Consider the following 12,425-nt stretch of genomic DNA (forward strand, 5'->3'; position numbering starts at 1 on the left):
GGTGGCACTTGTACTTTTACCTTGACTATCTCTATTTTAACTTCTGGATTCTGTAATTCATCAACACTGACCAATACAAGATTTGAACTTAATTTTGCTACTAGTGATGATTGGTCAAGGATTTCCAAATCCTTTGTAGTTAATGGATTGATGTTTGGATTTGAAGTGTCTATAACATCTTTTATTTTTATGATATCTATAGGTGTGATGGTGGCATGAGGGGGACTAGGAGGAGATACCTGTATGTCTTGCATACTTTGATCTTGTGGCTCAGCTGTATCTTTCTCTTCCTCTTTCTCCTCATTATGTACCTCTTCTTCCTTTTCTTCTTTACTCTTCTTCTCCACTAGTTTCTTCTCTTTTTCTTTGGTTTCTGACACCTTCTTTTCCTTTGTCTTAGCACTTGCCTCTGCCTTATATTATTCATTATATACATCTCCTATTTTCTTGTAAACTATTTTCCACAATCTTGTGGATTTCGTAACTACCTCTTCAATTTTATTCTGAAATATGTTGAATGCTCTATACTTGGGAGTGAATCTATTATTATGTCTTTTTACTGCATTTATTACTTGATCTTTAGTCAAATCAGGCAACAATCTAGCTAATGTTGACTCCCTTATCTCTTTTTCCATTTGTAAACAAAAATGCCATTTATCCTCTACAATTTTATATAATTCTCTTGGCATAGATTCATCTAATTCTAGAGGTGTGTGCTTATATTCAGCCATCATAGCATACACAGATTCCTCTAATTTATTTTTCTCTTCTTTGGTGAGCTTAGAAAAATTCAAGTTCTTTAAACCTTTTAAATCATCATTCCTAATTTTTGAACATAATTTATCAACAGCAGTCTAGGGTTTGTGTCTTATCGCTTGAAATTGACTATTATCCTTTGACTCTATTTTCTCCTCATATGTTTTAGGCTGGGGAATAAATTTCCTTTTCTTTGACTTAGCAGTAGTCTTCTTTGAGTCTTTCTTCTTTCCTTTTGCCTCCTCTTCAAATTTTTGTGCTACAGCCCTTGTGGTAGGTCTCTTTGGTGCAGGAGCAGCTACTTTCTTTCCCTTGGATTGAGGAGCAAAAGGAGTTTTGGTCTTTCTCTTAACTGGTGCTTCCTTGGCTTCTTCTACCTTAGCACTTTCCTCTTTATCTTCTCCTAACCCTTGAGTCAGACCTTGAAGTTTATCTCCTTCTTCTTCAATGTCTTCTCCCTCTTATCTGTTGTTCCTTCTTCTTCCATGCCAAATTTTCTCTTGATTTGTCTCACCATTTTCTCTTTCTTCTTTACTGCTGAAGCAGTTTTCAAATTTGTTATCACCTTTGATTTGACAACATCATAGATTCCAAAATTTTTTGCATTTTTATCAGCTTCTTCTGCAAGTAGGATTGTTATTGCTGCAGAGGCTTGATCAACATCAGGTTCATAACCTAGTGGCCTAAGCCATCTTACTCTAGGTATAACTGCTTGTATGTAGGTATAATCTATATCTACAAGAAAAAAAATGTCTTTTTCATATTTCTCAGTCAATGAGACGAGAATTTTCATTCTTTGTTTCATGGACTTTTTGAAGTCCTCAAAGTAACCAGTCATTTGGGCATCAAAATTTTCACCCATCTGTTCAATGTATCCATTAATTTGTTCAACAATTATTTTATCTGGATTCCATCTTACCTTACCCATAGAAGGAAATTCTTTCATTAGAGAGAAAAACATGCACATCAAAACTAATCCAAATTTGCATTGAGCTCCCTTGCTCTTCCTTATAGCTCCCAAATTTTCATTAATCTGTTGAAACATGAGCTCTACCAAATCATAAGTGTGATCCCTTTTAATTATCTTGTATGCAACATCAACTGCTATACAAGGTACATTGTTTAACCTACTTGATTGATAGAATTTATGTGAAATGATTCTCACAGTAAAATCTAGTAGGGCATCTGTGACTGTGTCAATATTCATTCCTCTATTTTCCATTTGGCACCTGTATTTTTCTCTATTACTTCGCTTTTGTCACTTCTTAGAGTCTTTGGCCGATCTAGGGTTGGAATACCAGTAACCCTATGAACAGTTTTCTTTGTGAATTTTACTGGCCCTAACTCTAACCAAAAAGATCCATCATGTATTTGGCTCAGAACTATCCGTACCCATTTAGTTTTCAAAAAAAGTCAAAAATGCTAGGGTTTTGGTTAATCCTTTTCTTTCTATTATTGAAAACTCATTTTTTAGTACTTTGTTTTCACATAGTTTATCATATGCAATATAGATTTCTAAGTCTCCTATGGCACCAATTTTGCAATTATAACATCTACAAACATCTTGGACCATAACAACTTTATCCGAAATAACTGATAATGCACCTGCAGGATCATTCTTGTATGCTACTTCTGGAATGGGCTTAAATTTAGGTTGTTTAACTTTGTTTCTGACCAATTGTACTTCATGACTCTCTATACCCTTAGTGGTTCCTGACCCAGATGCCATTGTTTGCCAAACTAGGGTTTATGATTTAAACAAGTTTATAGGTCTTACGTAGCTCGACACTTAAGTAAAATACCTTAAATCGATGAAACTTTTCTTGAATCGTTGTTGAAATCTTCACAAATGGCTTTTGAGTTGATCTTGATCTTCTCCACTCTTCTTGACTTTGCTTCTCATTTGAATGGTGGGAAAATGATCAAAAATTGGATTTATGTACCCTTCAAAATAGAGTAATAAATGCTTAGTACGCTGCCAACTGTCTACTCAGCACCTGAAAAGTTTCATCATGACTCGGCTCCCATTGTGTTTTACTTTACTCGGCTCATATTTATATTTCACAGCTTGGCATCAACTATCAACTCGGTCGTTGTTAGCAACTCGGCTCCTAAAGGAAACTTTGACATATCTTCACAAAAGTTCTCAATTTTGACTTAGCATCTTTGCTTATGATGATTTCATTTTTGTAGTTCTTATATGTCTTGGGACTAATTTATGATGTAACTTGGTTTATCAATCCCACACACTTATTCTTTGCTTAATTTGATGAAGTGTGATCACTTGACCTATTAGGTGAAGTGATCTCTGTACTTGATGTGCTATACTCATATTTCTTCCTCCATGTCTTATTCATTTCACTTTTGATATGTCCAACATCTATCTTTGCCTTTCCATTGCTGAACTCAGAACTTGATGCCTTTGACCTTGTTGGGCAATTCTTGTTGACATGACCAATTTTTAAGCAACTGAAACATGTAGTTTGACTCAACCATCTTTTGAAGTTCCCTCTAAAATGTGTTCTTATGCAGTTTTATGGGATATGTCCATATTCTTGAAAATAGTGACAGCTGTACCTGGTGTTGTAATCCCAAAATTCATGGTTTGATGTCTTTGTTGGTTGATTTACTGTCCACATAGACTTTGATCTACATTCAAAAGCTCTATGTCCATACTTTTTGCAATTATAAAAATGTCCATCAAATCTTGATGTCTTGATAGTTTGGGTTTTGCATTCATATGCTTGATGACTTTGCTTCTTGCATTTATGACAATGATTTATGCTTTTGGGTTTGTCATGCTGATGGGAATTCTTGCTTCTACAGACATTAGATGTATATCCTTTCTTTCCATAGAAATGACATGTAGGTTTAACATCTTTACCTTTTTCACTTCTTTGTTCTGCACTCTTTGATGATTCTCCTACTTCAGTGTTGTTATATCCAAGCCCTGTTGTATCATGGGTTGATCTTGGAGATTTCATTATTTGCTCAAAATATTTGATGGCTTCACTTGATTTGTTGAGATTTTCTGCCACCTCTCTTTCTCTATTCAATTCATTCTGCATTTGTTCCTTCTGCATCTTCAAAGTAGAGATCTCAATATCTTTCATATTGAGTTCATGATGAAGATTCATCATTTGAGCAATTGTATCCATCTGCATGTTTGAGATCCTTGTCAATTCAGTACATTTTTCTTCAAGTCTATTTGCAAGATTCCTTTTGTCATTTTCCATCATGACCTTATCATCAACTGCTCTTTTCTTTTGTTCAATAATTTCACATATCATTATAGCCTATGATTCATGTTCCATCTTGAGAAATCTTATCTCATCTGCTTGAATTTTATTTTTCTCCATCAGTTCTTCTATTGTTGTATCAAACTCTTTAGTGTCTTCACTAGAAAATATGTTGGTGGTATCAATCTCCTTGTAGTGTATATCATTTTCAGCTATGGCTAGATCCTTCTTCTTTTTTAATGAGTTTCTCAATTTGTTTCTGAATTCCTCCAAGCTATGTAGAGCAAGTTGCACATCTATCACCTGATTTTCAATGATCTTTCCAAGTTTGAAAGCTTCCATCTTTAGATCTTTTCCTCCAAGCTGTTAGGCTTTTCCTTGTGAGAACCTAGATGGCTCTGATACCAATTGTTGAAATATTCAAATATGAAAAGAATACTTATGAGAGGTGGGGGGGGGGGGGGGGGGGGTGGTGAATCATAAGTATCACACTTTAGCCAATAAAACTTTTAACTTAAAGTAAATTGCATGCATGTAAATACATCAAATAAACATGTAACAAAACTCATGCATCAATAACTCATAACACTGGAATTTGGTAACCTAGAAACCCTCCAGGAATAAGAAGGTAAATCTAGGGTGGGGATGATACCCACAAAACTTACTATAGCAATATTGTTCAACCACATCTGGTAGTTTTCCCTGTTAAAGGCTTCACACTATATTAATAGTGACCTAGTTAGAGGATTTACAAACACTTAACATGAAGTGTCACCCTATTAAAGGATTTTAATCACCTAATCAAAAGGATCTACAAAATAGCTGTAAAGCTAACCTATCACCATAGGATTTTCATTCTAATACAATTGCTAGAGAGTATTAGATACAATAAACCTGATAGATTACAATCCTTGATTGCTAAATGTAGGCTCCTTTTTGCCTTCTCTTGATCTTGATCCTTTGTGATCTGATAACCCTTGCTTCTAAAAATAGATTTCCTTATGCACCCTTGTATGTCCTTTCATGTATTTACAATGAATTTTTGTCTTCCTTATAAAGACTTCAAAGACTTAGGGTTTGATTTGGATCTACAATCCATATTGAATCTCAATTTCCCACTCAATACTTCTCTTTTACTAATTGGTTGCATGTGAATTGCACGGGAAAAATATTAAAAGATTTGATTTTTGTCATTAAATCCCTCGAAGTTTACCTTCTTTCGGCTGCAAAAATTGTTTGCATCATAGTTTGTGCAATTTCAAACTTTTATGCTGATCTACTGAGTTACTCGACTCCTGAAGTATTGCTGATACTCAGCACATGCTATTTCCTAGATAGCTCGGCACCTAAACAAAATTGTATCACTTGGCACCTGTTACACTCAGCACTTGTTAACACTCGACACTTGTTAACACTCGGCACTTGTTAACACGCGACACCTGTTAACACTTGGCACTTGTTAACATTCAGCACATGTTAACACTCGACACTTGTTAACACTCGGCACCTGTTAACACTCGACACTTGTTAACAATCGACACCTATTAACACTCGGCACTTGTTAACACTCGTCACCTATTATAGCTCGGCATTTTATCTTACTCAGCACTTACTCTTGATCTTGGTTAAGTGTATTGACACTCAGTTGTCAAATTTATTCTTTAAGCTAACAAGTACAAAAGAAAAATCAATCATTTTTTGTATGTTTTCTATAAAAAAAACTTGAGAGAGAGAGAGAGTAGGGGGTGGGAGAAGGTGGGATAGGGAGAGAGGGACAAAGAAATGGAGAGAGAGTAGGGGATGGGCGAGGGTTAAATAGGTGGGAGAGAGAGAGAGAGAGAGAGAGAGAGAGAGAGAGAGAGAGAGAGAGAGAGAGATGTGTGAGAAATATATAGTAAAAGAGAGGACTATGTGAGAAAGATTTAGCTAGCGAATTATGGAGATGAAGATCAAGATAGATACGTGAATATATATATAGAGAGAGAGAGAGATACTTGGGCATGAGAGAGGGTAGGATATATAGAGAGAGAAATATAGGGTGGGATGGAGAAAGAGAGAGTAAAGAATGTGAGAGAGAGTGATATAGGGTGGTATAAGAGGGAGGGAGAGAGAGAGAGAGAGGAGGGGATGGGAGAAGGTGGGATATATATATATATATATAGAGAGAGAGAGAGAGTAGGTGATGGAAGGCAAGGAGAGAAAGGAAGGGAGAGAGAGGAGGAGGAGGAGGAGGAGGAAGAAGAAATGGAGAGAGGGGGGATGGGGGAGAGAGGGAGGGGGAGAGAGAGTATGGGATGGGAGAGAGAAGAGAGAGGGGGGAGAGGGGGAGGGAGAGGAGGTGGGGTGGGAGAAATGGAGAGAGAGAGAGAGAGAGAGAGAGAGAGAGAGAGAGAGAGAGATGTGTGTGAGAAATATATAGTAAAAGAGAGGACTATGTGAGAAAGATTTAGCTAGAGAATTATGGAGATGAAGATCAAGATAGATACATGAATATATATATATAGAGAGAGAGAGATACTTGGGCATGAGAGAGGGTAGGATATATAGAGAGAGAAATATAGGGTGGGATGGAGAAAGAGAGAGTAAAGAATGTGAGAGAGGGTGATATAGGGTGGTATAAGAGGGAGGGAGAGAGAGAGAGAGGAGGGGATGGGAGAAGGTGGGATATATATATATATATATATATAGAGAGAGAGAGAGAGAGAATAGGTGATGGAAGGCAAGGAGAGAAAGGAAGGGAGAGAGAGGAGGAGGAGGAGGAGGAGGAGGAAGAAGAAATGGAGAGAGGGGGGATGGGGGAGAGAGGGAGGGGGAGAGAGAGTATGGGATGGGAGAGACAAGAGAGAGGGGGGAGAGGGGGAGGGAGAGGAGGTGGGGTGGGAGAAATGGAGAGAGAGAGAGAGAGAGAGAGAGAGAGAGAGAGAGAGAGAGAGAGAGAGAGAAAGAGAGAAGGGGGTGGGAGAGGAAGAAAGAGAGAGATGGTGGGAGGGAGGGAGAGAGAGGGGGAATGGGGGAGAGAGGGAGGGGGAGAGAGTAGGGGGTGGGGGAGAGAGAGAGTGGGGGTAGGGGATTGAGAGGGTGGTATATATATAGAGAGAGAGACTAGAGGATGGGAGAGGGGGAAGGATGGAGGGAGGGAGGGAGGGAGTGAGATAAAGAGAGGGAGAGAGAGAGAGAGAGACTAGGGAATGGGGATAGAGAGAGAGGGTGGGAGAAAGAGAGATATGGGAGAGAGAGAGAGAGAGAGAGAGAGAGAGAGAGAGAGAGAGAGAGAGAGAGAGATGGAGATCGAGAGGGACTAAGGGATGTGAGAGAGTGGGATAGGGAGAGAGAGAGAGAGAGAGAGAGAGAGAGAGAGAGATTAGGAGGTGGGAGGGGGGAGAGAGAGGGGGGGTAGGGGATGGGAGAGGGTAGGATGGGGGAGAGAGAGAGAGAGTAGGGGATGGGAGAGGGTGAGATAGGGTGAGAGAAATTTTTCACATAGTATGTATGCACTATAGTGTGTGCATGCTTCATAGTGCATACACACTATATATAAACACCAAAAATGGTTATAACAAAATTTTGGGTCCCTATTGACCTATATTCTATTTTTTTTCTGTTGTTTGTTCTATTGTTTTGATAGAAAATATAGGTTTCATGCTATTGGAAGTTAGCAAACACCAAATTCAATCATTGGATACACTATTTGAAGGCTTTTTGAACATTCTTTCATCCTATTGGAAGCTAGAAGACACCAAATTCAATCATTGGATACACTATTTGAAGTTTTTTTTAATATTCTTTCATGCAATTGGAAGCTAGCTAGAAAACACCAAATTCAATCATTGGATACACTATTTGAAGGCTTTTTTAACATTATTTCATTCTATTAGAAGCTAGAAAACACCAAATTCACACATTGGATACACTATTTGATGACTTTTTGGACATTCTTTCGATAGAAAAGGTTAGTGCAGTCCTTTTTAAATATTCTTTGTAACTATAGAGACAAATTTCATTATAATTTGACAATTTGTTTAATATATAGTGAATTCATTGAAATTTGTATGTTTGAATGAATTGTTATTTGGAAATGGTTGGAAAGTTGACAAGTTGTTTAATATATATTGTTTATTCATTAAAATAATTATAATTTGTATATGTATTTGAATGATTTATAATTTACAAATTGTAAGTAATTCAGATGTTTGAATAATTTAACATATAGAAATCATCATCATTACAAGGAAGAAACCAAAAACTCAAACAATGGAAGAGAGGAAAGAGATTTAGAAATTAAAATAGATCAAATAAAACTATTATGTGAACAAAGAGAATTACAATGAGATAGTGAAGAATTATCTTTCAAAGAGGAACACGAACCACCTATACAAAGAAATAAAGAAGAAGAATTGGAAAGACAAAGAGAATGAATGAGACTCTTATGCTCAAGAAGATAATTAAATTGTGAAGCTACACTATCTTTCAATGTTGGAGTCATATCATTATCTCCTATTGAAGAGATGCTAATTTCAATGTCTGACAATGTACACACTCCATCATGTCATGTTGAAGGCACAACATCAACATATCAAGTAGGTTATATGCCATCTTTTGCATCTTATTACCAAGGTACATCATCTTTGGTTCAAGGTACACAAAAAACTTAACCTTATGTTGGTGTTCAAAATGTTGAGGGAATGGAAGAGATTATAACACCTTCTAGAATTCATTTTAATAGACCAAAATATTTGATTAATATTGATACTAACATTTTAAAAATCAATACCTGACAAGATTTAAAAATTGTACTTCTCAAAGAAAAGTTAATCATATGTGAAAATTATTCCTTGAAGAATTAAATATTATAGGTCAATACCAATTATTATTTTAAATAATGAGAAATTTTAAATTTAGGCCCATCATTATGATTCTTGGCCTAAGGACGATGGATGATTTAAATGAGAAAAGCATTGTAAAGAATCTAATGAGTGCATATGACAAAGTGGGTTCTAAATTATGCACCAAAGATAGTAATATCACAAGAGATGTACACACATAAAAAATAGTAAGTACCTAAATAAAGAAAGATTGACTCATGAGAAATACAAGAAAAATATTGAAAATTGGTAAAGGTACCCTAGGGAGAGCCATCATAAGGCGTGAGAGATTGGAAGATCCAACAAAAGTTTATTAAAAGTTCCTCAATGAGCCAAAAAAATTTCAATAGGTTAAAAGTTGTTAGGGATGGAAAACTAAGGTATTTTTTTACCTAATAGGTCCTAGAATAGTCCTAGATGGACCCATTTGACCAATAGGTGTCAAGAGGAAAAATTGCTCAAAAGTTGCAAAGTTGTTTGAGCAACTTTTGTAATTTTTGCAAAAAGTTGTAAATGGAGGTTCGAGAAGTTGTAACTAAACATGCTCAGCTATATGAGCATGGAAAACATATTTTGGAAAGTTAGAAAAATTTTAGTCATATTTCACACTTCTTTCCAACCATGTTGCATTTTCTAGCAACTTTTACAACTTTTGCAATTTTGCACAAAAAGTAAAACTTTTGCAAATTTCACTAGATTTCACTTTTAAGACTTGGAAAAGGTTCCAAATTATTAAAAAATAACAAAAAACACCTAATCCTATGCTATATTGACCAAAAACTCTAAAAGGCCCATTTTTGCCTAATTAGCAACTTCTACTCATATCTTACACAAACTAGCTTAGGAATACATATCTTGCTCATACCTCTCTCACCATTTTTCATGGGATCAAAATGTTTGATCCATTAGCTTTGAGTGGTCAAGTAAACCCTAGTCCCAAGCTCATCTTATCTCATTTATTGCTCAAACATTCTTAACCATGTTGAACCAAATTGACCCTAAGAGTCATTAAATGTCATAAGGTAGCAATCTTTGATGGGGGCATATCTCAGAGCTTGTGTGAGGTATGGATATAATTCAAGATGCTACTGGATCATTTTTTGACACCTACAATAAATTTTCTCTCTTTTTGGAGATTGGATTCCATTTTGAATTTGTGGGCCCATCTTGGGTGATTTTGAAACTTGTAGTGTTGGCTAGTACAAAGTTGCCAACTAGTGAATCTCTCTAACCATTTTTAATGGAATCAAACTGTCTATTCTATTAGCTCAAGGTGGTTGAGTAAATCCTATTTCTAAACTCATTCTATCACATTAACTATTCAAACATTCTCGAATACATTGAACTAAATTAACCCTAGGAGTCATTAAATTCCATAAGGTAGTGATCTTTGATAGGGCATATATTGGAGCTCATGCAATGTATGGATGCAATTTTGGGTGCTACAGGATTGTGTTGTCAACACCTACAATAACCTCTCTCTCTTTTCAGAGATTGGATTCCATTTTTATTTTTGGCCCCATCTTGGTGTTGGAAATGATTGAAAAAATTATTATTTAAGAATTATGGAGATGATAAAGAATGTTTTCAATCATTGTTTTGTCATTGATGTCAAACTTGCTATTTGCTGGAATGATAGTTTCTTATATGATCCAAGTACTATCACTGAGTTGATTAACAAGGAGGAGTTAATCAATAAGAGGTAACTAGAGAACCTAGGGGAAAGATTGAAGTTATGTTGTTGTAATGAAGAATAAGGTTCAGTTAAGACATTGATGAAATAGTGTTTTGGTAACATATTCTAAGGTACAGAGGATGTACACACTTAGATATATTAGAAGTGTAAGTTGTAACAAGGTTGACTACAAAGCTTAACTAAGTTCATCAGTGAGTGCCAAGAAAGCTAGTTCAAGTTAAACAAATTTTTAGTTGGAGTTAAGCAAGTGCAAAATCTAGTGTGTGTTGAGTGAACTTCAAGTGTCGAGTAAAAGTCTTCAGGTGTCGAGTAAAGCTCAAGTGTCGAGCATCCATAAAACATAGTTGATGTCGAGTAATATAGTTTGTGTCAAGCACCAGTATTTCAATAGTGCCAAGTTGTTGCATTATTTAAAATGTCAAAGATTCACCAAATCAGAGATGATAGGTGGATGATAAGGATGATGAGCTAGTGTCATAAAGTTTTATGCTAGCTAATTTTAGGTGAATGCAAATGGATTTATCATGATGTTTCTAGAAGAAACAATTTGGAGGGAAAGCTACATCATTTCTTTTCAAGTCAATTCAAGTCATGAGTGGGAAGAATTGAGTGAAAAATGAATTCCAAACTTCTACATAAGGAGTCATAGGTTAGTGATCAAAGAGGTTGAGAGTGGTTAATAGAGAAGCAAAGAGTGGGTTGAGTATTGGCAAGTGTAAATTGTCAAAGAGAAGACATAATGATGAAGAATAGAGCATAGAGACTCTGATTCAATCAAGTGACCACTAGAAGGAGATTTCTTTGGCATAATGAGTAGAAGACTTAAGGAGAAAAGAACTTGTAAGGGTGGACAAGCTATCAGGACTGCAAAGAAAGGAAGCCAAGCACAGAAAGAGCTGAAGTGTGATCTGAGATTTGCAAGGTTGAGTTGTAAGTTATATCAGGTCAAAGCTTTCTAATACTCTCTAGCAATTGTATTCGATATTAAAAATCTTATATTGATAGGTTAGCTTAACAGCTAGTTGGAGAGCTTTTAATAAGGTGATTGAAATTCCTATGGAATTAGGTGGGCCTAATAGCCTTTTGTAAATCCTTTAATAGGGTGACATTCCAATTTGAATGTTCTAAAGTCCTCTAACAAGGCACACTCCTAATAGGGTGTTGAAATCTTTTGATAGGGTCACATTTAATAGTAGGTTGTAGCCTTTAACAGGGCATCACTTTAAAAAGGTGAGAAAGAAGGTAGCATGTTACTAGTGATTCTCCCAAATTAGGTTTCCACGTAAATCTTTGTGTTATATGTTGATTTTTTATGTGTTTCATTGTTACATATTGATTTGTATTAACTTGCTAGGATAAAGGTATAAGCTTGGATGAATGGTAGCATGAATGGGCCTACTATAGCTTAGCAAAAAAATTTGAATTGGACACATTGGACCTTGAATAATTGATTCACCCCCCCTCTTAGTTATTCTAAAATAATTCTAAAAATTGGTATCAGAGACCACTACTGATTTGTTTTAAGGTACTAGTAGCAAGAAGATCAAGATGTTCAAGAGAGATGTTTCCAAGATCAATAGAGAAAACTTTATAGCATGGCAAAGTCTGATGAAACTACACCTTGGATTAATAGGTGAGTATGAAAAAACTTCAATTACAGTAGATCATTTAAACCTTGCAAGACCTCTCTCTACTGATGATTTGAGAAAAAGGAAGGAGCACAATCAGACAATGCTGAAGATTGCCTCTGCACTCAACTATGTTGAATATGATGACATTAAAGGATGTGATACTACATGAAATATGTGGAAAGCCTTATTAGATATCTATGGAGGAGATTATAATGTTCAAAGAGCTAAATGAGAAAGCCTC

The sequence above is a fragment of the Cupressus sempervirens genome, chromosome 4 (assembly GCF_028749045.1).
Source record: "Cupressus sempervirens isolate cs-2001-9-10 chromosome 4, ASM2874904v1, whole genome shotgun sequence".
In the NCBI taxonomy this organism is placed as follows: Eukaryota; Viridiplantae; Streptophyta; class Pinopsida; order Cupressales; family Cupressaceae; genus Cupressus; species Cupressus sempervirens.